Genomic DNA, 23913 nt, shown 5'->3' with positions numbered 1-23913 from the left:
CTAACTAATACTAATTACTAATTACTACTACTAATACCACTATTGCTACTACTACGACCACGACCACGACCACCACTACCACTACTACCACCACTACCACCACCACTACCACTACCACTACCACTACCTCTACCACTGCAACTACGGTTGCCACTACTGCTACGGCTGCCACTACTGCTACTGCTGCCACTACTGCTACTGCTACTGCTACTGGTACTGGTACTGCTACTACTACTACTACTAGAAGCCACAAGAGAGTTGTTGAGTCTAGTTTTGTGTTGTAGTTACGTTGTGTTTTAGGTAGTTTTCATTAAGTTTCTCTATTGTTTAGTGTGATATTATGCTTGTTTTTATTTGTTTTTAGGTTTTAGCGTATAAATATAGGAAAAGAAAAATTGGGGGAAATTGGCAGAAAAAAGATGAAAAATTGGTTTTTGGGGGTTAATTCAATGAAAAGATGAATCCTCAAGAAATTTTATGGTTTCGGTGATTTTTCGAGATCAAAAGCGCAAAAATTGAAAAAATTGTTAATGACTGCAGAGCTATGATGCTGAGCCGCAACCATGTCCAAGGCAGAAAGCTTGTTTTTTGAGGATAGACATGGGTCGCAACACAGGAACAGAGGGCCACGACGCTGAAGGATTTGTATGCTCAGAAATTGAACCTGAGCTGTGGCATTGAAGGATGATCTAATGAAATATTAGTATTCTTCTTCTTCCATTAAGCTTGTCTCAATCTATTTTAATGCATGAAATGTGATTGGCCATCTTATTTCATTGTCTATTTGTGTTTGAATTGAAATTTTGAAAAGTGAAATTTAAACAAGCTTTGATTGAAACAACATAGATTTAATCTAGAACAAAAGTATCTAGGTTATTTGTGTAGCATCTAGGTTGTGAATTCATTGCCTCCTAATTGTTGAATTTATCACAAAAATATAAACAGTTCACAATTAGGTTGAGTTTATAATTCCTAATCCGATTATAAAATACCTTGAGAACTTGTTAGCTTAATAAGAAGAAGAGTTTTTAATATTGTGTTAGTGATTGATAGGAGGGATTGTAGATGAAATGAAAACCCCTAATTGTTTAAATCTTTGGAATTTTATTATGGTTTATGTTCTTACAATCGTGCATTATTTTTAGTAGTTTTATTGTTTTTAGTTATCAAAATACAAAACCAATTTTCGTTAACCAAATAGAAACTAAAAACTAATTATCTGGTAATTGATAATTCAGTCATTGTGGGACGATACTTGTTCTTACCGAGAAATTATTACAAATTGCAACTATGTGCACTTGCATATCTTTAATTTTTGCAACAAGTTTTCAGCGCCATTGCTAGGGACTTGAAATTATCAATATCAATATAATTAATTCTATTTCTAATTTGGTTGTTCTTTGAACTGTTTCTAACTTTTTTTGCGTGCATTCTTGAACATTTTTTTTAGGTAGTTCTGTTATATGCATAGTAGAAGAGGACCAGATAACCTTGTGCCTATTAATTCTGAGATTAAGAAAGTGTGCATGCAGAATAGTAGAAACAAGAGAGCTTCTGCTCCAACCGTGGTTATGGAAAATCCTCAAAACAATGATGGGTTGAATGGAAGGGTGCCAGAAGTAGTGCAAGGATAAGCTCATAATCCCCCTGCGAGAAGCTTACAAGATTATGTACTCCCAACTATTACAGGAGTGCAAACATGTATAAGACCAGGGACTATGGAGGCTAATAACTTTGAGATTAAGCCGATGATCTTACAAATGGTGCAGTCCGCTGTGCAATTTGGTGGCTTACCCTCAGAAGATCCTCATATGCACATAGCTAATTTTCTAGAGCTATGTGCAACGTTCAAGTATAATGGGGTGAGTGATGATGCAACCAGGTTGAGGCTATTCCTATTTTTGCTGCGAGATAGAGCTAAAGGTTGGTTGAACTCCCTTCAATCCAACTCTATAAATACTTGGCATGATTTAGCTCAAAAATTCCTGGCCAAGTTCTTTCCTCCATCAAAGGCATCAAAGTTGAGGGGAGAGATTAATAATTTCTATCAGATGGAGGGGGAGTCTTTGTATAATACATGGGAGCATTTTAAGGAGCTGTTGAGAAAGTTCCCCCATCATGGTATTGAGAAATGGATGTTGGTCCACAATTTTTATAATGGGTTGTATGGTACTACTTGTACCATAATTGATGATGCAGCTGGTGGGGCTTTCATGAGTAAGAATGCCAATGAAGCACATGACTTGTTAGAAGACATGGCCACAAACAATCACCAATGGTCTGATGAGAGGTCAACCGGTGTTAGAAAGGTTGCTAGAATTCATAAACTTAATGCCATCACTGCCTTGACTGCTCAGGTGGCTTCCTTGACAAAACTATTGCAACAGAATACTGTGTCTACTAATTCCATTAAGATGCCAGCAGGTTGTGAAATTTGTAGGGGTCCACACTCTTTTGATCAATGTCCTTCAGGTGACCCTAATAATAATATTCCTATGGAACAAGCTCAGGTCACTACAAGAAAAAATGCTTTTAATAACATCAAAAATGTGTTATCAAAACATACCATAACACTTTTTGATGTGTTAAGACCGACTATGTTATCGTAGGTCAGGGTACTTTACATAATACTTTATCATTGTTATACTAATGTGTTATTATACTGTCAACGATAACACACTTTCTGTGTTATTTTAATAAATATATAAGTGTTAATTATATTATTTATAGTCGATTATATAACACATTTCAATACTTATAAATTTGTGTTATACTACACTTTAGTATAACACATTATTTGTGTTATATAATGAAGTTTGCATAACAAAATTCTTTACTTATAAAAAGTGTTATTGTAATACATATTATAACACATTTTTTGTATTATTTTAATATTTAGATACGTTTAAATTCTCATTATATATTCATTTATATAACACTAATTTATTCTATTATATTTTTATTTTTTATTTATATAATTAAAATTAGATTTCTAATATATACTAGCATCATTAAATGAACTTGATTTTCAAATAACAAAAAGTAAAAACATTCAACATTATATTAACAATCCACAAATTAGTTTAAAACATTCAACACTGTCATCAACAACAAAATGTTCTTTAAGTATTCAAGTAGTCTTAAATATTCAACATATTGAAAAGTTACTACTTTTAGCACAAAATATTCTACAGCTGCCCAACACTAGAAGTCAATTGAAAAGATCAGTGAACAATACAATGCAGAAATAAACATGAAAATGAAGTGAAAGTTCCTCCCTTTAAGTGGGTAGGTTCATATAAAGCTTTCTAGGCTGCATGTCCATGAATTAACGCAGCAAAAAAACTACTCATAAACATTTTCAATCATCTATTAAAGAACCCATTAACATACCAAACCAGAACAACAAAATAAACATTGAGTGAGAAAAATGCAAAGAAAAAAGCTCAAACTAGAGCCATAATCATAAAGATTGAGTTCGGTTGGAAATTAAATATGATTTTTCAAGAGCATGCGAGTGAGGACAAGAGCTTAAGGATTGCAAAACATAGGTAGAGCGAGAGTATGAGAGACAATTAAATTTGCAATACAAACAACCAGAAACTAACTTAGTGATGTTATTTAGAAGATGTAAACAACTGGGAATGGGACAAGTTAAAATATCGTCACAAATGAGAAACTCAAAGTAAGACGTGATCTAAGGATACGATACAAAGTAACAGATATGATCATCCACTGATGAAACAAACAGGCAATAGAGAAGTAACAAGAAAAACCCATTAAATGTAATCACTGTATTATTAGAAAGCCCTCAGATCTCATAGCTATATCAGATCATTAACCTTGTTAACCACATATTTTTCTTCGAAGCCCATTTACAACTTCACCCACCTCGTAAAAGAGAGAGAGAGAGAGAGAGAGGAGTAAATAAAGAAAGACAGAAAGAAAGAAAAAGAGAGATAAAGATGGTTATGGTGGTGGTGGTGATAATGAGGCGGCAAAGATGTAAAGGGCAATGATGAAAAACCAAGGAGAACTTGTTTCCAACAATGAGTTTTTCCATCATAGGGCAAGAGCACCATCATACATGCTATGATCATCTTAAGAAGTCAACTGAAAGATCATTGCTTCGAAATCTTCCATTGACGCAATACCCACCATTAGAATTGTGGCCAGAATTGTCACCTTTCAAGTCTCACAAACCTATATGTGAATCATCATTCATGCAGGATGCAACCTTTACATAAATTCCCCATCCAAACAAACATATCATATAGTAAAGTCTCTACTAGTAGCAACCAAACATGTGTGCACCATACTAAGAGAACCACAAATGCAATTTGAAGTGTTAAAAAATTAGCATGGTTCAACAATCAGAAGGCTAGCTACTTACTATGGTATTCATAATTATACCTATAATCAGGTGTATCAATATAGTGTAAATCACTGCTCCATTGATAGTGAAATCAAAACAGACAAAGTGTTTGTTGAACAATAATATGCATAAATAAGCATGTCTATTCTATATGGAAAAAAAAGAATCAAATTATCTATGAAAGGTCTAATACCAAACATTACTACTCTCATGAGACCCTTTAAATTTTAAGTGAGGTGCAAAAACTTAAATTTTAAATTACTGTCACAGAGGAGGAGTGCTTTGATCAATTTGACTTAGAAAAATTAAGAGGTGTAAACCAACCTCGTGAAAGCAATCTGGGGATTCATCTTTCCAAATGCAATTTTGACAAAATCATCTTCCTTGAAGGAAAATGTGGCATCGGGCTTTTCTTCTCCTTCCAATGTTCCTTAAATTTGACCAAAACACACAAAAATGAGCATCTTCTTTTTTCTTACTAAGAAGTTACTTCACAAATAGTGATCAAAACAAAACTAATGGCAAATGAGATTAAAAAAAGGTTTACTTTACAAATTAAACTGTATATATATATATATCATATGAAAAAGAAATTATTTATGTATCATAACTAATTAAAACTGACAATATGACCTGGGGACGGCAGAGAAAACCAAAACCAAAACCAAAGATGGCGACAATTGTATGCAAGAGACTGTTAACAATAGAATGCAACAAAATTCAAAACAGTGTGAAGGTTAGAATCTACATACGAAGATTATATCCTAGAAGTAACAAACATATACTTACCACTTTTAAGATATCATGGTAAAAAAGAAAAAAAAAAGTGAAACGAATCAAAGAGTTCAGTACAGTTAACAAATTCTTTAGGGAAAATAAAATAAAATAGAGAAGATAACATCTTGAATACATCCTTTCCCCTACATTGTTTCACTTTCAAAAAAGAGAAATCAAGTTAAAGTGTATTCAATTAATATGGACTTTAGTACAAGTGAATCAACATATTTGCCTTAGTCATAGGCGTATATGTAGAGACCAAATAAACAATAATCCTATTAATTCAAGCAAAAAAAGTAACATAAAGAGTTTAAAATAAAATAAATCTCATATTAGTTCTAATTAATCCATAAAATCTAACATTTGATGTATTCAATTCCACATCTTTAATAACGTAGTAGAGCGCATAAGATTACTTTTATTACTATATCACAATGAAAACATATTAGTTCATAGACACTCAAAAAATATATAAGAATCAATAAATACATATATCCAAGATATAATATCCAAAGAGATATTAATGCAACAAATTATTTTGAGATGAAATTTCAAAACATGTACAAGTTAGATTCTAGGTACTTTAGTAAAAGGATATAAATTAACAACTTGTACTATCTAAATAATGGTAGTTATAATTAGGACTACAAAAGCATAACCTATCTTTAAAGTTTGTCCCATTGGTTTTCAATGTCCAACTCCTTAACTTGTACTTGTAATGTGTCGCTTACAATACCAAATTAAAGAACAATAATACTTAGCTTTACTCAAGCTCATGTATTCATCTGGATTAATATGTAAATACCTACAGTACCAGAGAGCTTTCAGCTTCGCATGATAAGTATAACAAATTCAATGATTGATATTAATATGTAAATACCTAGCAGCATCACAAGTGCTTTGAGTTTCTACCCTTGTATTGAAATACAGATGCAAAAAGAGAGCAAGACAAGAAAACAAAACAAAACGAACCAAGCAAAACCAAAAGGAGAGAGACTAGAAATAGAAAAAAAAAAAGAGGAACAAGGCAGTCAAGCACCAGCTTCGCGGATCAATCTTTTCAACATATAATATTAAATTAAACCTATAAATATATATGTGGTTCTTGGAAACAGACATACCTAAATGGCTACTGGCTAACCACTCAAAAATATTATTTTATACGAACCAAGTAAATATATCAAAGTTAGTCAAAAGTTGGAAATCTACCAAAAACAAAATGATAATAATTAACCAAATCAAAGAGATGGGAAGTTATATATATGATCACCAGAATCCGAAGAAATTGAGAGAGCTTTGAATTGACACTCGACCCTTTGAAGAAAAAGCATGTCTTCCTTAAAGGGTTTTGAGAGCTCTTGCTCGTACATGGTCAACATCTCACAGTATGCCTCCATGAACTGATCCAAAGCCGGATCTTCGCCGAGGCAGCCGGTGCTCATGTGGCCCATTGTGGCTGCTGATGAGCAAACTTCTTCCAGTCTAGCAACCACCTCGGGCGGGCTCCAACCTTTGTATATACACATATTATTGAATCTATCAGTGTATATATATATTAAAAAATTACTTGTAAGAACATGTATATATAACAACATAAGAATAGCAAAGAATCAAATCATTCATCGTTGGATTGCTTTGCTTGCAGAATCTTTGAACAAGTGAAGAATTCTCCCCCAATCTCTCAACAAACAAACAAGGCCTTAAACCACAAACAATACCTCTATTTGTTTCCTAAGCAAATTAATAAAAAAACCAAAACAATAATCACTCATTTTGTGGTTCCAAGAAACCAATCAATCCAGGTAAAATGACGTTTTCTCATTTTCTGATTACTCATTACATATATAACCAAAAACAACAAGAAAAAGAACATAAAAATATTGAGCACATTTTCTCAGTAACCAAACAGAGTTTTCTTTAATTGAAGTTGAAACAAACATCCACTCAAGCCACTGGTCCGAGTTAGGATGATATCGTAGGGACTGGACTCAACGTCAAGACCAGAACGGACCTTGTCGGGGAGCCTAGAGACGAATTTGGTCCTGAGCGAGTTAATAGAGCATCCTCGACTGAGTCGGTGATTCTGGCGACCGTTATCACTCGGTCATTGGAATGGTCGGAGAGGCTCCGTCACTGGAATGGTCGGAGCACCTCATCGTCGCACGACCGTTATCACTCGGTCTCCGACTTCGCTCTCCCGGCGACTGAGAGGCTCCTTCCATTCGTTGAGGCTCTTGTAGGAGGTTGCGTTCGAAAGAGGTGGTGGTGTTCAAGGTTCAGTCTTTACCAATTTTTTCAACTAGGTTTAAGAAAATTGATTAGAAGGGTAGGAGGAAAATGAAAGAGAGGAAAAGAAAGTGTATTGCGTATAAGAGGGAAAAATAATATAACACATTTCATTTACCGCTTTTTATTTTTTTCAGTTGCCGTGTTTTTAATTTAATTTTACTTTCTTTAGCACATTTATTTTATATATATTATAATACTTTTTCAATAGTCTTATAATAATGTGTTATAGAAAGAAGTCTTTGTTGTGGTGGGTTCAAGCAGTGGTAAATTTTCAGAGGCCTTTCAATAACCTATTCTCAAACACTTACAATCCTGGTTGGAGAAATCACCCAAATTTCTCATGGAGAAATAATCAAGGCCAACAGTCATAGTTTCAGGGCCAATACTAGCAGAATATGCCACAACAGCCCATGAATCAAGCTTCCTCCTCACAGCAACCTAGGACACAAGTTCAACAAGAAAAGCCCAATGAATCATAAGCAGCTCTGTTGACTCTAACCAATACTCAAACTCAGTTTATGACTGAGAAAAGATCATCCATTCGAAATCTTTAGACACAAGTTGGGCAGTTGGAAAACATGTTAAATAACAGGCCTCAGGGGAATTTGCCTAGCAATACTGTGGTGAATCCCAAGGAACAATGTCAGGCCATCACTTTGAGAAGTGTTAAGCAAGTTGAACAATATGCGCCTAAATCATCTGTTGAGAAAAATGAAGAGTTGGGTGAGACATTTGGTTCTGAGAGTGAGAAGGTTACTGAAGACCATCCTGCTACAGAAAAGGCACCTCCAGTTGTTGTTGTTGATTCTCCAGTAAAAATACCATACACTCAGAGGCTTAGGAAAACTACTCTTAATAAACAGTTTTCTAAGTTCTTAGAGGTGTTCAAAAAGTTACACATTAACATCCCCTTCGCTGAAGCTTTAGAGCAGATGCCCAGCAATGTAAAGTTCATGAAGGAGATTCTGTCCAAAAAGAGAAAAATGGAGGATTATGAGACTGGAGCCTTGACAGAGGAGCTTAGTTCTATTCTACAGAGGAAGCTACCCCAGAAACTGAGAGATCTATGAAGCTTCACTATTCCTTGCACTATCGGGAGTTTTGAATGCAAGCATGCTTTGTGTGATTTGGGGGCAAGTATTAATTTGATGTCCTTATTTGTGTTCTGGAGGCTCGGTCCATGTGAAGCAAAGCATACTAATGTTACTCTTCAACTCACAGATTGATCAATCAAGCATCCAAGGGGTATTATTGAAGATGTGCTAGTTAAGGTAGACAAGTTTATTTTCCCAACATATTTCATTGTTCTAGATATGGAAGAGGATTCTAATGTCCCCATTATTCTTGGGAGAACAAGCTTGGCTATCGGGCAGGCTCTAATTGATGTGCAAAAGGGTGAGTTGAGATTGAGAGTTCAAGGGGATGAGGTGGTTTTTAATGTATTCAAAGCAATGTCTTATCCGAGAATGAGTGCAATTGTTATAGTATTGATGTGATTGATAATGCAGTTTCAGGAAGAAGGTGGAACAGTGATGCGTTAGAGGTGGTTTTGACAGGCCGTGAGGAAGATAATGATGATGTCGAGATGATGGAATATGTCAAGTGGATAAATTCTTACCAGCCATACAAAAAGAAGATCGAAGAGTTGGAACAAGGGCCAGAAAGACCATTATCATCCATTGAGCAGCCACCAGAGTTAGAATTGAAGTCTCTATCGGATCATTTATGTTATGCATATTTGGGTGAGAATGAGACTTTACTTGTAAAAGTATCTGCTGCACTTTCTGAAACAGAAATGGAGAAGTTATTGAGGGTTTTACGAGCTCATAAATTAGCCATTGGTTGGACATTAGTGGATATTAAAGGGATAAACCCTTCAACAGTGACGCATAGAATTTTGATGGAAGAGGATAGTAAATTGTCAATAGAAGCTCAACGAAGACTTAACTCAGCTATGAAAGAAGTAGTACTTGAGCATATTCTTAAATGGTTAGATGTCGTGGTAATCAACCCAATTTATGATAGTGCATGGGTGAGCCCGGTGCAGGTAGTGCCCATGAAAGGCGGGATGACTGTGGTAAAGAATGAGTTGATTCCATCAAGAACAGTGATGGGATGGAGGATTAGCATTGATTACCGCAAATTGAATAAAGCAACGAGGAAAGACCATTTTCCCTTGCCTTTCCTGGATCAAATGCTTGACAGACTAGCGGGCCATAGCTACTACTGCTTTTTGGATGGTTATTCTGGGTACCACCAGATCGCCATTGCACCAGAAGACCAAGAGAAGACCACCTTCACTTGTCCTTATGGTACTCTTGCCTTTCAGAGAATTCCATTCGGGCTCTGCAATGCTCCTACAACCTTTCAACGGTGTATGATGGCCATTTTCTCTTACATGGCCTAGAGAACTATTGAGATTTTCATGGATGAATTTTTCAGTTTTTGGGTCGTCCTTTGATGAGTGTTTGAAGCACCTTGAAACAGTGTTGCAGCGGTGTGAAGAATCCAATTTAGTTCTAAACTAGGAGAAATGCCATTTTTCGGTGCAAGAGGGTATTGTTCTTGGCCATAACGTCTCTAGTAAAGGCATTGAGGTGGACCGAGCTAAAATTTCCACCATTGAAAATCTACCACCATCTATGTCAGTCAAATGGGTTTGAAGTTTCCTTGGGCATGTTGGGTTTTATAGACGGTTCATAAAGGATTTTTTGAAGATCTTGAAGCCCCTTTCCACCTTGTTGATGAACGGTCTTGCCTTTGACTTTAACAAAGAGTGCCTAAATGCTTTTAAGGTACTTAAGGAGAAGTTAATCTCGACACCAATAGTTGTTGCTCCAAACTGGGATCTTCCATTTCAACTGATGTTCGACGCAAGTGATTATGCAGTGGGAGCAGTTTTGGGTCAACAGATTGATAAGGTATTTCAGTCTATTTACTATGCTAGTAGGACTCTTAATGATGCACAATTGAATCATGCCACAACAGAGAAAGAACTCCTAGCAATTGTTTATGCCTTTGACAAGTTTAGACCATACCTAATTGGCAACAAAGTAATTTTTTACATTAACCACTCTACAATCAAATATTTGATGACCAAGAAAGATGCCAAACCCGTCTTATCATATGGGTATTACTGTTGCAAGAGTTTGGCCTGGAGATTTGGGATAAGAAAGGCACTGAGAATTTGATAACAGATCACTTGTCAATACTTGAGGTGGAAGAGAACCAAAATGACAAGGAAGTGAAAATAAATGATCACTTTCCCGATGAGCAGTTGTTTGGGTTAAATGATAGTTTTACAGTGTCGTGATATGCTGACTATGTGAATTTCTTGGTAGCAAAGGTTGTGCCTGTTATATTATTTTATAATATAATATTATATTATATTATAATGTTTTAGATTAAATAAATGTGACAAAGTGTGTCACATATTGTAACATATAATAGAGAGTTACAATATTTAGATATATGAGATATATCCAAATAATGTAACATATTTGGTGTTACAAATTTGTAACTTCCAAATATTACCCTTTATTGTGTAAAATTGTTGTTACACAATATTGAGATGAATTTCATAAAGCCATATGTGATATGGCTGTTAGAGATATGATTTTAACCCCAAGAATGTGTTTTGGGAGTTACAAAATCATTTGGGAGGGTTTTGAACCGTTTGGAAAAACAACACATTTTTTACTGCTGAAAATGGTCGGTGGACGCGGCCTGTGGGACAGAGGCTAGTGGCCGCGGCCACTAATGTCTCTGGCCGCGGCCACAGGCCAAAAAATGACCATTTTTTCAGTTTTTTCAATCTGTGTTGAACAGATCAAAAAACCCAAATAACTCCCAAATCTCATTTTTAATTCCATATTCATCCAATTAAACATTGGTAACAGCCATGGGAGTTGGTGGAATTTGAAATTCAAAGGGTGTCTCTAAACTCTATAAATAGGAGCCTATAACTAACTTGTAAGACACAACATTTCTATCCATTAGAGCACTTGGCTAGAAATACCTTGAGGCTTGATAATTCCATAAAGCATTTCCTTTAATCTGAGAGAGATCCCTTAGTGCTTAAGTTAGGGGGAAATAAACTTTTGGACAAAGGTTTTAAACCTTGTTCAAGTTGGTGATCCCCAACACTCTTCACTTAGGTTGTGTAAGTGAGAGTTCTCTTTGTTTTGTTCTTACAATTTCCTCTATTGCTTTTCTTCTCATTCCTCTTGTTTTATTTACTTGTAATTTTGTTTAGAGTTGTAATCATCTTTTCTTGTGTTCCAAACACTTTTACTTTATTTGTAATCTTTTTCTTAGAGTTGTATCTTTCACTATTCCATTCTTCTTCTCTTCTTCTTCTTCTTCTATTTTGTTTATTTGTACTTTCAGTTATAGAGTTGTAACCTTATTTAATCAATCTATATTTATTTGTAATATTATTGCATAGAGTTGTAATATTATTATCAATTTCCATTGAGGCAAAACATTTTCTCCTCACATTCAAAAGCTTAACCCTTTTTTGTTTCAATGGAAGGGGAGAAAATTAAGATCATGAACCAAGACCTAGTGAGATTGGATAGGTTTGATGGATCCAATTTTACTATATGGCAAGACAAGGTGAGGTTTCTTTTAACCACTCTCAAAATCGCCTACATCCTTGAGTCTTCCTTGGCGCCTCTAGCCAAGCCATCCGACAAAGACACTCCCGAGGAGGTGGAGAAGAGAAGGAAAAGGGAGGAGGACAATCTCCTTTGTAGGGGTCATATCCTCAACGCCCTATCTGATAGGCTCTATGACCTCTACATCGAGACCAAATCGGCGAAGGAGATATGGGATGCACTTGAGAAAAATTTTAAGGCGGAAGAGGAAGATACCAAAAATTTTTTTGATATCTCAATACTTCGATTTCAAATTTTTGGTTGATAAACCTATTCTTCCTTAAATTCATGAATTGCAAATAATTGTTAACAAATTGAAAGTGCTAAAGATTGAGATTCCCGAGGCCTTCCAAGTTGGTGCTATAGTGGCTAAATTACCACCAAATTGGAAGAGCTATAGGAAAAGAATCCTTCATAAAAATGAGGAATATTCTTTGGAGGAAATCCAAAAACATATTCGAATCGAAGAGGAATCGATATGTAGAGATAAACTTGTGGAGGGATCTAATGGAGAGACTTCCAAAGCAAATGCGGTGTCACAACCAAAACATCCCAAAAACAAAGGGAAAAAGGGTAATGAGAAACCTTTGGGTCCAAAAACCAACCCAAACAAGTTTAAGGGCGAGAAAGGTCCTTGCTTTGTGTGTGGGAAAAAGGGTCACTATGCTAGAGAGTGTAGGCATAGAAAAGACCAACAAGGACCTAAGGTGAACGTAATTCAAGAGGAAAACATAGTTGCTACCCTAAGTGAGGTGAATGCGGTCCAAGGCAAGGTGAAAGGGTGGTGGTATGATACATGTGCCACCGTCTATGTCACCTATGACAAATCATTATTCAAGACCATTGAAGAGTCAAAGGGCAACCATGAGATACAAATGGGCAATGAGGGCAAATCCAAGGTACTTGGCAAAGGTACCATTGAAGTCTTTTTCACCTCCGGCAAGAAAGTTACATTAGTGAATGTACTTTATGTTCCTGAAATGAGTAGAAACTTGGTAAGTGGTGATTTGCTTGGCAAGCCCAAAATTAAATCCGTTTTTGAGTCTGGTTAAATTGTGCACCAATGATGTAACTTTCAAAGTTATCAATAAAAATGCTAATTCCGCCTATATTGTTGAGTATGATTCCCTATTTTTGTGGCATCATAGACTATCGCATATAGGTTTTTCAACCATGAAAAGAGTAGTAAAATGTGGTATGATTGCATGCAATATTAAAGACTATGGTAAATGTGAAACATGTGTTAAGGTAAAAATGATTAAGGAACCATTTCCTAGTGGAGAAAGATCATCTAATTTACTAGATTTAATCCATAGTGATCTTTGTGAATTAAATGGTGTTTTAACTACAGGTGGTCAAATGTATTTTCTTACTTTTATAGATGATTTTAGTAGATATACCTATGTGTTTCTTTTAAAGCATAAAGATGAAACTTTTGATGCTTTTAAATTGTATAAATTAGAAGTTGAAAATCAACTAAATAAAAAGATTAAGGTGCTAAGAAGTGATAGAGGAGGAGAGTACTTCTCTAATAAATTCAATAGATTTTGTGAAGAAAATGGTATAATTCATGAGTGCACTGCACCTTATACACCACAACACAATGGTGTTGTCGAAAGGAAAAATATGACTTATCTAGAGATGATAAACTCTATGTTGGTGTTTTCTAAGTTGAACTTCAACTTATGGGGTGAAGCGCTTTTAACCGCTTGTCACATTCTTAATCGAATACCGATGAAGAAAAATGAGATATCTCCATATGAGTTATGAAAAGGAAGAAAACCCAACATAGGGTACTTCAAAGTGTGGGGGTGTCTTGCATATTGCAAGAAAAAAGAGCCTAATAGAACAAAGTTAGGTTCAAGAGCCATAAAGTGTGCTTTTGTTGGTTATGCCAACAATAGCAAAGCTTATAGGCTATTAGACTTAGAGTCTAATATTATGATTGAATCTAGAGAAGTTGAATTCTTTGAGAATATGTTATGTGACAACAATTCTCAAGCTTCAACATCTCTAAAGGAGAATTTGTTATATGAGAACAATTCTCAAGCTTCTACATCCAAAGTTGATTCTCAAGAGGAGAATTCTCAAAATGATGTAAAGTAACCCTTTGAACCTAGAAGAAGTCAAAGGCTTAAAAATCATAAAAGTCTAGTAGTGGATGAGATAGATTCTCAACGAATTTCATTCTACATGGTAGAAGGAAATAGAAAGGAAGTCATTAGGAAAATTCCTATTGTACTTCTCGTTGAGGATGATCCTAAGACTTATAGAGAAGCAATGCAAGCGAGAGATAGTGCATTTTGGAAAGAAGCCATCAATGATGAGATGGATTCCATTCTTTCCAATAACACTTGGGAATTGGTAGAACTCCCACCGAGGTCTAAGCCAATTGGGTGTAAGTGGGTATTTAGGAGAAAATACCACACTGAAGGCACTATCCAAACCTTTAAAGCTAGATTAGTAGCTAAAGGGTTTAGACAAAAAGAGGGTATCGATTATTTTGATACCTATGCGCCTGTTGCAAGAAAAACTTCTATAAGAATTTTGTTCGCTTTAGCTTCTATACACAACTTGTATGTTCATCAAATGGATGTCAAAACAGCATTCCTTAATGGTGACCTCAATGAGGAGGTCTATATGGAACAACCCGAAGGGTTTGTCCTACCAAAATATGAACATAAAGTTTGTAGACTTGTAAAATCCTTATATGGATTGAAACAAGCTCCTAAGAAATGGCATGAGAAATTTGATCAAGCCATCATGTCTAATGGGTTTAGACATAACAATGGAGACAAGTGTTTGTATTCCAAAACTTGTAAGGGATATGTGATCATTGTTTGCTTATATGTGGATGACAAGCTTATTCTAAGTAATAGCATGAAAGGGATAAAAGAAACGAAGAGGTTTCTATCATCAACCTTCAAGATGAAAGATCTTGGAGAAGTTGATACCATACTCGGTATCAAAGTAAAGAAACATAGTGGGGGTTTTGCGTTAGGGCAAGCCCACTATGTTGAGAAAGTATTAAACAAATTTAACCATCTCAAGGTTAAAGATGCCAATACTCCATTCGATCATAGTGTAAAACTAGAGAAGAATGAAGGAAGAGCGGTGGCTCAATTGGAGTACGCTAGTGCTATAGGGAGTCTAATGTACGCTGCCGAGTGTACTATACCTGATATAGCATTTGCGGTAAGTAAACTTAGTAGGTTTACAAGTAATCTAAGTGTGGATCACTGGAAGGCAATTGGAAGAGTCCTAGGTTATCTCAAGAAAACCAAAGGACTAAGCCTTCACTACTCCAAATTTCCTTCGATATTAGAAGGATATACAGATGCAAGTTGGATATCCAATCATGGGGACAACTTGTCCACAACTGGTTGGGTATTTACACTTGGTGGAGGTGCAATTTCTTGGGGTTCCAAGAAACAAACATGTATATCTCATTCCACTATGGAAGCAGAGTTCATAGCTCTAGCTGCTACCGGCAAAGAGGTCGAATGGTTAAGGGATCTGTTGGTAGAGATTCCCCTAATCAAAGAAAATGTATCTACTATATCGATACATTGTGATAGCCAAGCGACATTGGCTAGAGCATACAGCGGAGTGTATAATGGGAAGTCTAGACACATTAGTCTAAGATATGGATATGTAAGAGAATTGATTCAAAGAGGAGTCATCTCAATATCCTATGTGAGAACAAGTGAAAATCCGGCGGATCCTTTCACTAAGCCACTAACGAGGGATTTAGTGGCTGCATCTTCTCGAGGGATGGGTCTTAAACTCCCTAAAGAGATTCACGATTGATGGTAACCTATCTTAACAGTAGTTATTCAACTAGTGTTAGGTTCAATAGGTAACAACAAGTCAATCAAGTGAATATTAGTTGTACTTAAAACAAGTTCCATCTGAGATATTGAGTACTTGTGTGTTACCAAGTTTATGGTTAAAACTGAAAGGTGTTTTAATAGAATTCAGTGTTGTAAAGACAAGTATTTTTTGTAACAAAATACTGTAAGAATTCTACCTATATGGACCTAGGGGTGGTGCCGCCATTTATGAGAATTGGGAGTATTCTCAAGAACGTCCATGAATGGAAAGTGCACATGGCCATTAACAGTGCAAAGCGAGATATAGAGGTCTCAAGTGAACATTGCAAAGGTGTGTGTGTTATCACCGGTTTGTTATCATGAAAAGATGGTTCAATGCCTAGTGCAACCTAATTTTTGACAAATTTTGTGATAATTACACTATAGTAAAGTTCAAGTTGAAAAATACTTTGCTTTATGCACTAATGCAATGACTCCTATAAGAGAGAGTTCTTATTTAATCAAGTGGGGGATATGTTATATTTCAAAATAAAATGATTGATTAAATAAGTGTTACAATAGATAACTATTTAATCTAGTGGGGGAATGTTATATTATTTTATAATATAATATAATATTATATTATATTATAATATAATGTTTTAGATTAAATAAATGTGACAAAATGTGTCACATATTGTAACATATAATAGAGAGTTACAATATTTAGATATATGAGATATATCCAAATAATGTAACATATTTGGTGTTACAAATTTGTAACTTCCAAATATTACCCTTTATTGTGTAAAATTGTTGTTACACAATATTGAGATGAATTTCATAAAGTCATATGTGATATGGCTGTTAGAGATATGATTTTAACCCCAACAATGTGTTTTGGGAGTTGCAAAATCATTTGGGAGGGTTTGGAACCGTTTGGAAAAACAACACATTTTTTAGTGTTGAAAATGGTCGGTGCCCGCGGCCTGTGGGACAGAGGCTAGTGGCCGCGGCCACTAATGTCTCTGGCCATGGCCACAGGCCAAAAACTGACCATTTTTTTTCTTCAGTTTTTTCAATCTTTGTTGAACGGCTCAAAAAATCCAAATAACTCTCAAATCTCATTTTTAATTCCATATTAATCCAATTAAACATTGGTAACAGCCATGGGGGTTGGTAGAATTTAAAATTCAAAGGGTATCTCTAAACTCTATAAATAGGAGCCTATAGCTCACTTGTAAGACACAACATTTCTATCCATTAGAGCACTTGGCTAGAAACACCTTGAGGCTTGATAATTCCATAAAGCTTTTCCAATATCTGAGAGCGATCCCTTAGTGCTTGAGTTAGGGGGAAATAAGCTTTTGGACAAATGTTTTAAACCTTGTTCAAGTTGGTGATCCCCAACACTCTTCACTTAGGTTGTGTAAGTGAGAGTTTTCTTTGTTTTGTTCTTACAATTTCCTCTATTGCTTTTCTTCTCATTCCTCTTGTTTTATTTACTTGTAATCTTGTTTAGAGTTGTAATCATCTTTTCTTGTGTTCCAAACACTTTTACTTTATTTGTAATCTTTTGCTTAGAGTTGTATTTTTCACTATTCCATTCTTCTTCTATTTTGTTTATTTGTACTTTCAGTTATAGAGTTGTAACCTTATTTAATCAATCTATATTTATTTGTAATATTATTGCATAGAGTTGTAATATTATTATCAATTTCCATTGAGGCAAAACATTTTCTCCTAACAGTGCCTCCTGAAATGTCAAGGCAACAGTTGAAGAAATTTTACTCAGAGGTGAAACACTACTATTGGGAGGAGCCTATTCTCTATAGGTATTGTGTAGATTAAGTTTTTCGTCGTTGTGTTCCCGAGGATGAAATGTACTCTATTCTCACCCATTGTCACACTTTGCAATGTGGTGGGAATTTTGGAGCATCAAGAACAACAACGAAGGTATTGCAAAGCGGTAACTATTGGCCAAATTTGTTTAAAGATGCCAATTATTTTGCGAAAGCTTGTGATCGTTGCCAACATACTGGAAACATATCGAGGAGGAATGAATTGCCACTTAATGTGATCCTCGAGGTTGAGCTCTTCGATGTTTGGGGCATTGACTTCATGGGCCCTTTCCCATCATCATTCAACAACCTGTTCATTCTATTAGTGGTGGAGTATATGTCAGAATGGGTTGAGACAACTGCAAAAAAAGAAAATGAGGGTAAAACAGTCATGAATTTTCTACAGAAGAATATTTTCACAAGGCTTGGTACTCCCCGAGCTCTCATTAGTGATGAAGGGAGTCATTTCTGTAATAAGCAACTTGATGCTTTACTTTCTCGCTATGGAGTATACCATCGCACTGTTTTACCTTATCACCCTCAATCGAATGGTCAAGCTGAAATTTCAAACAGGGAGGTGAAAAGTATTCTTGAAAAGACGGTGGATAGCTCCAGGAAGAATTAGTCCAAGCAACTAGATGATACACTTTGGGCCTCTAGGACGACATTCAAAACTTTGAATGGGATGTCACCTTATAGGTTGGTCTTTGGAAAAGCGTGTCATTTTCCATTTTAGTTGGAACATCGGCCTTATTGAGCAATGAAGAAGCTTAATTTTGATGAGAAATCTGGTGGACAGAATAGGCTACTCCAACTAAACGAGCATGGTGAGTTCCGTAATGAAGCCTATGAGAATGCCAAGATCTACAAGGAACGCACCAAGGTATGGCACAACAAGAACTTGATCAGAAAAGAGTTCCAACCCGGGAAACATGTACTTTTCTTTAATTCAAGGTTGAGACTCTTTCCTAGATTTTAACTTGCCAATGAAGTTTTTATGTTAAGTTGGTAGTTGTGGATAAACTTTTGTGTGAGAATTTTTGTGGATTACAGTGAGTGAGATTGAATCATTGTTGAGAAATTGGACTATTTGTGATCAATTTTTGTGTGAGAAAGTGAGAAAACAAGGGGAAGTTCTGCTCAAAATTTTATAGGAGTTTTGGTGATTGAATTAGAGGTGTGTAAGATTGATATGGGTCGGAAGAGAAATCCTCCACGCACTGCTCATTCCAAAAAGGGTCTTAAGCCCTCATCCTCCCACAATGTGCCCCCACCAACACCACCACCCACTGATTTTAATACCGACAAATTCATAACTAAGGAGGGTGTGGAATTGTTTAAAAGAATCAATGGGAAATCGGTTGTTCCGGAAAGGGGAATGGATTATCATGTGTAATCATACTCGAATGACCCCCCATATGAGACAATTAGAGCTGAAATTGCTATAAGAAATTGGGGTGTTTTGTAAGCCAATACAAGTGGATAGTGCTAATTGCTCTCAACTGTATGAGTTTTGTGCCAATTTCCCAAGTCAAGATGAAGAGCTAAAAGTTTTTGTTTGAGGAAAGGAGGTGCCATCAGATATTGATTCTTTCAACGCTTTGCTCCACCTACCTACTCTTTTAGCAACTGACGATGAATAGTGGCAGTTGGCACATTTTAGTGAGGTAGATTATGTAGAGGTGGCTGAGACATTGAGCATGTCATGGGCTTGATTTAATTATCATGGTGGTGATCCCCAAGCATTTGTTTTGATGGAAATTGAATCGCATTGCCCGTGAATGGGCCTATTTTGTGAGTGCTCGTCTGTTGCTCAGTACTCATTTGTCCTCTATTGATTGGGAGAGGTGTATGTTGGCTTATGCTATCACGACAGGGAAGACAGTGGATGTGGGACACATGCTCAGGTATAGCATCAAAAACATCAGTAAGTTCAACACCACTGGTGGCTTGGCGCATGGCACATTTATAACTCAATTGTGTGAAACTTATAAGGTGCCCATGATTGAAGGAGACCTCATTTTGAAGCCCATGAAACCGATCACTCTGTCCATGGTTCATGGTTTTCCTCCGGTCTCTCTTTAGCCCCCACAACCTGGCCAAGCCCCCAAACGTCCACGGGTTGGAAAAGATGAGGAGATTGATCTTGTTAGTACAGGTGGAGCTGATGATGCTGGATCGAGTGGTAGTGTGCCCTATTTGGTTATTGGTGGGCCCATTGATTATCATACTCAGCGCACACATATTCGGTTGGATTACATCATTCAACAAAATCAGTATATGATCCAGTCACATCATGCTCAAAACCAGGATTTGAATCAATATATGGAGCAACGCAATGAGTATGAAGCATAGCATGTGGATGTGCTCAATGCTTTGGCACAATGGTGGTCGATGAGTGAAGCCGAGTAGAATACATTTATGTATCCCCCACCATACTAGCCCTGGATAAACCAATTGTACTCTACTATTACAACAACAAAGCGGTTGCAAACTAAAGAAAATGGAGAAGGTGCAAGAGAGCCAAGCATATAGAGTGTAAGTACTGCCTCATAAGAGAGATAGTACAAAGAGGGGATGTAATCGTTCAGACGATTTAATCAACAAACAACCATGCTGCCCCTTTACAAAGACATTGTCTGCTACGAGTTTCAATAGTCATTTCTTAGATTTAGGATTACGCGACATGTCTCATCTGCTTTAGGCCAAGTAAGAGATTGTTGAGATTTGTGCCCTTAACACGTATTTCTGTGATTACTATTACTTAAATAAAGTAAATATTTTGCACTCATATTTGTATTTAATTATACATGCAATTTATCATGAAGATCCAATATTATTGATGTTGTCTTGAATTAAGTGTATGTATAATGATGTATACACAAGAGGATTTAATTCAAGATAATAATATAAAAATTGTCTGTAATCGCTAAATAAAGTGGGAGCTTTATTTAATAAAGATTATGAGTACGGTCTATCTTCTGTTTAAGACAGAATAGTTTATCCAGACTTTTAAGTGCAGCGACACAAAGAGATAGAGGTGCCATATACAATATAGATTGTATTGGACTGTGACATGATGAAAGAAAGAACTTCTGATATTCTTCGTTAAAATAGTAGTTCGACATTCATCAATCGATGGTCCTTTGAGACTTGACTTTACTCCTGAAGTGAGTAATGAACTCATATTTGTGCTTTTATGACTTTTGACTTAACGAGTATAGTTCAATATTCCTAAGACCAAATTCCTGATATCTTGAAGTCATATAACTACAAGTGGTTGGGAACATACTTCACAAATAAGGAATCTGGCCCTTACTTAAATGAAAGCAGATTGGTTGTTCCTTTTAGTGTTGATTCGGAGCTTAAACATAGAGCGCTCAATTTCTGTTAGAGAACATAAATTTCATTCTATAATTAAATTTATAGAATAATGTTCATTAGAGAATCAATGGAACTGATTGATAAAGACATAATTAAAGAGGTTAACAAACATTGAGACCTAGCTTTAATTATGAACAACTAGCAGAGGGTCTTAACTCATGCAATGACTAAATCAATTGATGACTTTATAGTTATAGCTTCTAATAATATAAGACAATACTTTTGATAATTTAACTATGAATTATTAGTGGAATAATTCATAGTTAATAAATTAATTAATGGAACTAAGAGTTAGTGAAATTAATTAAATTATTGGAGCTTATAACTATGGGTTCATATTGTCCCCATACTAACTCGATAACACAGAGGTAGGATTTTGGTATTAAAAGGAATTAATTAAAAATAATAAAGTATTATTTTTAATCTCACATAATAATATTATTTGTGAAATAATATTTAATGGCAAATAAAATTTTATTTATAATTATGTTAAATTAATTTTTATTGAAAATTAATTTAATTATATTTAATTTTGTGGTATAATTGTATATTGCATAAAATAATATGATAAAGGCCCAACAAATAGCATTTTATAGAGATAAAATATCATAGGGCCTATAGCCCTGCAGTTGGCGCCAACCACAGTCCAAATGGATTGTGGCGCATGGAGAGGCCCAATGAGATTAGAGCTAGGTCTTATTTCTATTGTTATATTAATAGAATATAACATCATGAGAAAGAGACATCAGATGCATTTCACGTTATTTCGCCAAGAAAGAAAAATAGAGAAATTTGTTCTCTCTGAATTGTGAAAAGAACACTTTCTCATGTGTTGAGATTCAAAAGTGTGTTCTTGTGTATCCTACCAAATAGCATAGACATCCACCTGCCTCCTTCTCTTTATTCAAGCCATGGTATGGAAGATGGTGGGTTAGGAGGCTAAGACGTTATTTGATCTACACGTGTTCTACATCTAGAAAAGGCATTTGTAAGTTTCTATTTTATTCAGATTCATGCCCATGAGAAAGATCACATTCTATTTATGGTTCTTAGAGTGATTCGTTCTTATGCTTTAATAATTGTTATTATTGCATTGAAATATCACCCCATGCTTCCGCTGCACTCTTAATCACATGATCAAAAACCAACAGTTCTCTCCTTTGAGCATTAAGGTCTTCTCGGAGGTCAAGCCCATGTCTCTTCCCAGGGTTGTCCTCGGAAGCTTCCTTACCCCTTCCCCGTAGGATTCGACGTATTTGTAATTGACAGAGAAACTGATTCCATGTTCTTGGTTGGCAGAGACATTTCTCCGTTTTGCCCCTTGGCTGGGTTTTTCTATGAGGCTGGCGAGGTGCTGAGGGGACACACGTGTGATCTGACATGGCATACCTGGGGTAGGCGCCCTGGGCTCCACAGACGCTGGTGGCCTAGAGTTTTCTTTGGGCACCACGCCCCTGACCCTCATTAACCCTCGGCCTCAGGGCCTGAGCGAGTTCATAAGCCCGATGAGTTCTCTTCTGCACCTACCCAGAGTCGTCATATATCTTTCCTTTACTACAGTCCTGGGCGCAGGTGGGGTTCCAGCTCCAGCTAGGTGTGTAGTTGACAAATCTTGCACCATGTCAGCGGGGTGCTCAGGAGGCACACCCGCTGGATTTGTAGGTGGCACTCCAACTGGGTGCGCAAGTTGCATGCCACCTGGTTGCCTTGGTGGTACTTCGCCATAAGGATCCACTCGCGGCCCTTGGGTTGCCAAAGTAGCCTCATGGCGTTAACCATCTTTTGGAAGGTGGCAATATTCCCCTCCCGGGCATTAAGTTTTTGTTGTTGGGAGGCAACCTGGGTGTAGAACGCCACCACCTCTGGCTGATTCTCTGCAACCATAGGCTGAGGATGGTCCTCATCGTAAAACTCTCCATCTTCATCGTCGTAGTCGGCATTCTCATCGTAATCTTCTTGGGCCATCTTCGGCAAGTCGTGTGGAGGTGGCTGGTTGGTTTCTCCCCCTTCAGCTCTGGTGGGAGGGACCGCGTTGTCTGGGGCATTTCTACGAGTGGTCACCATGACTGTTTCTTCATTTTCCTCAAGCTCTCATTGAAAGCACCAAAATGTTGACTGCCTTTTTCGCTATCAACTTAATAATAGAACTTAAAGAAAATAATGAAGATAAACACCAAGGTTTTACGTGGTTTAGTTTATAAAACAACCCTAGTCCACGAGTCTTTAGTACTATAGTTCTTGAAGCTTGAGATGGCAAGCTTCAATGGAAATTTTCTCAGGCAGCGTATATATTGCTCTGAGTACAAAAGTTGTGAACCCTTTTACAATGTTATCCAAACCCTATTTACAAGGGTTGAAGGTCATTAATATTATGAATTACAAATATTTCCCAATTAATTGGGGAGTTAATTGCTATTTAACCCCTCACACTACAAGAAAATAAGAGTTTTATGACTTTATTTGGGAAACATTGAAAGTCTACAATGTCTCCCAATTGGGGAGACGTTGTTGCTAGGGTCATTGTAGGTGTATATCTCACGTCTCCCAATAGGAGAGGTGAGAGACTTCCCACGTCTCCCATTGGGAGAGGTTGAAAGTCAAACATTGACTTTTAACCTCTCCCAATGGGAGACGTGGGAAGTTCCTAGGAAACATCCAACGTCTCCTATTGGGAGAGGTGAGTAACTTCCCACGTCTCCCATTGGGAGAGGTGAGTCACTTCCCACGTCTCCCACTTCTCCCAGTGGGAGACATTGAAAGTCTCCCACATTTAAAAA

At 36.4% G+C, this 23913-nt stretch overlaps 1 non-coding gene across 1 annotated transcript; it reads right to left on the bottom strand.

Annotated features, from left to right (window-relative positions):
• Positions 1 to 2018: 2018 nt before the first annotated feature.
• Positions 2019 to 2125, bottom strand: LOC133820230 (small nucleolar RNA R71). Its single transcript, XR_009886654.1, has one exon. It is a non-coding gene; the product is annotated as a small nucleolar RNA R71 (small nucleolar RNA).
• Positions 2126 to 23913: the final 21788 nt, after the last annotated feature.

The sequence above is a fragment of the Humulus lupulus genome, chromosome 2, assembly GCF_963169125.1.
Source record: "Humulus lupulus chromosome 2, drHumLupu1.1, whole genome shotgun sequence".
Lineage (NCBI taxonomy): Eukaryota > Viridiplantae > Streptophyta > Magnoliopsida > Rosales > Cannabaceae > Humulus > Humulus lupulus.
The sequence above is the reverse complement of the archived record's forward strand: the minus strand, read 5'-3'. Positions and strand labels throughout refer to the sequence as shown.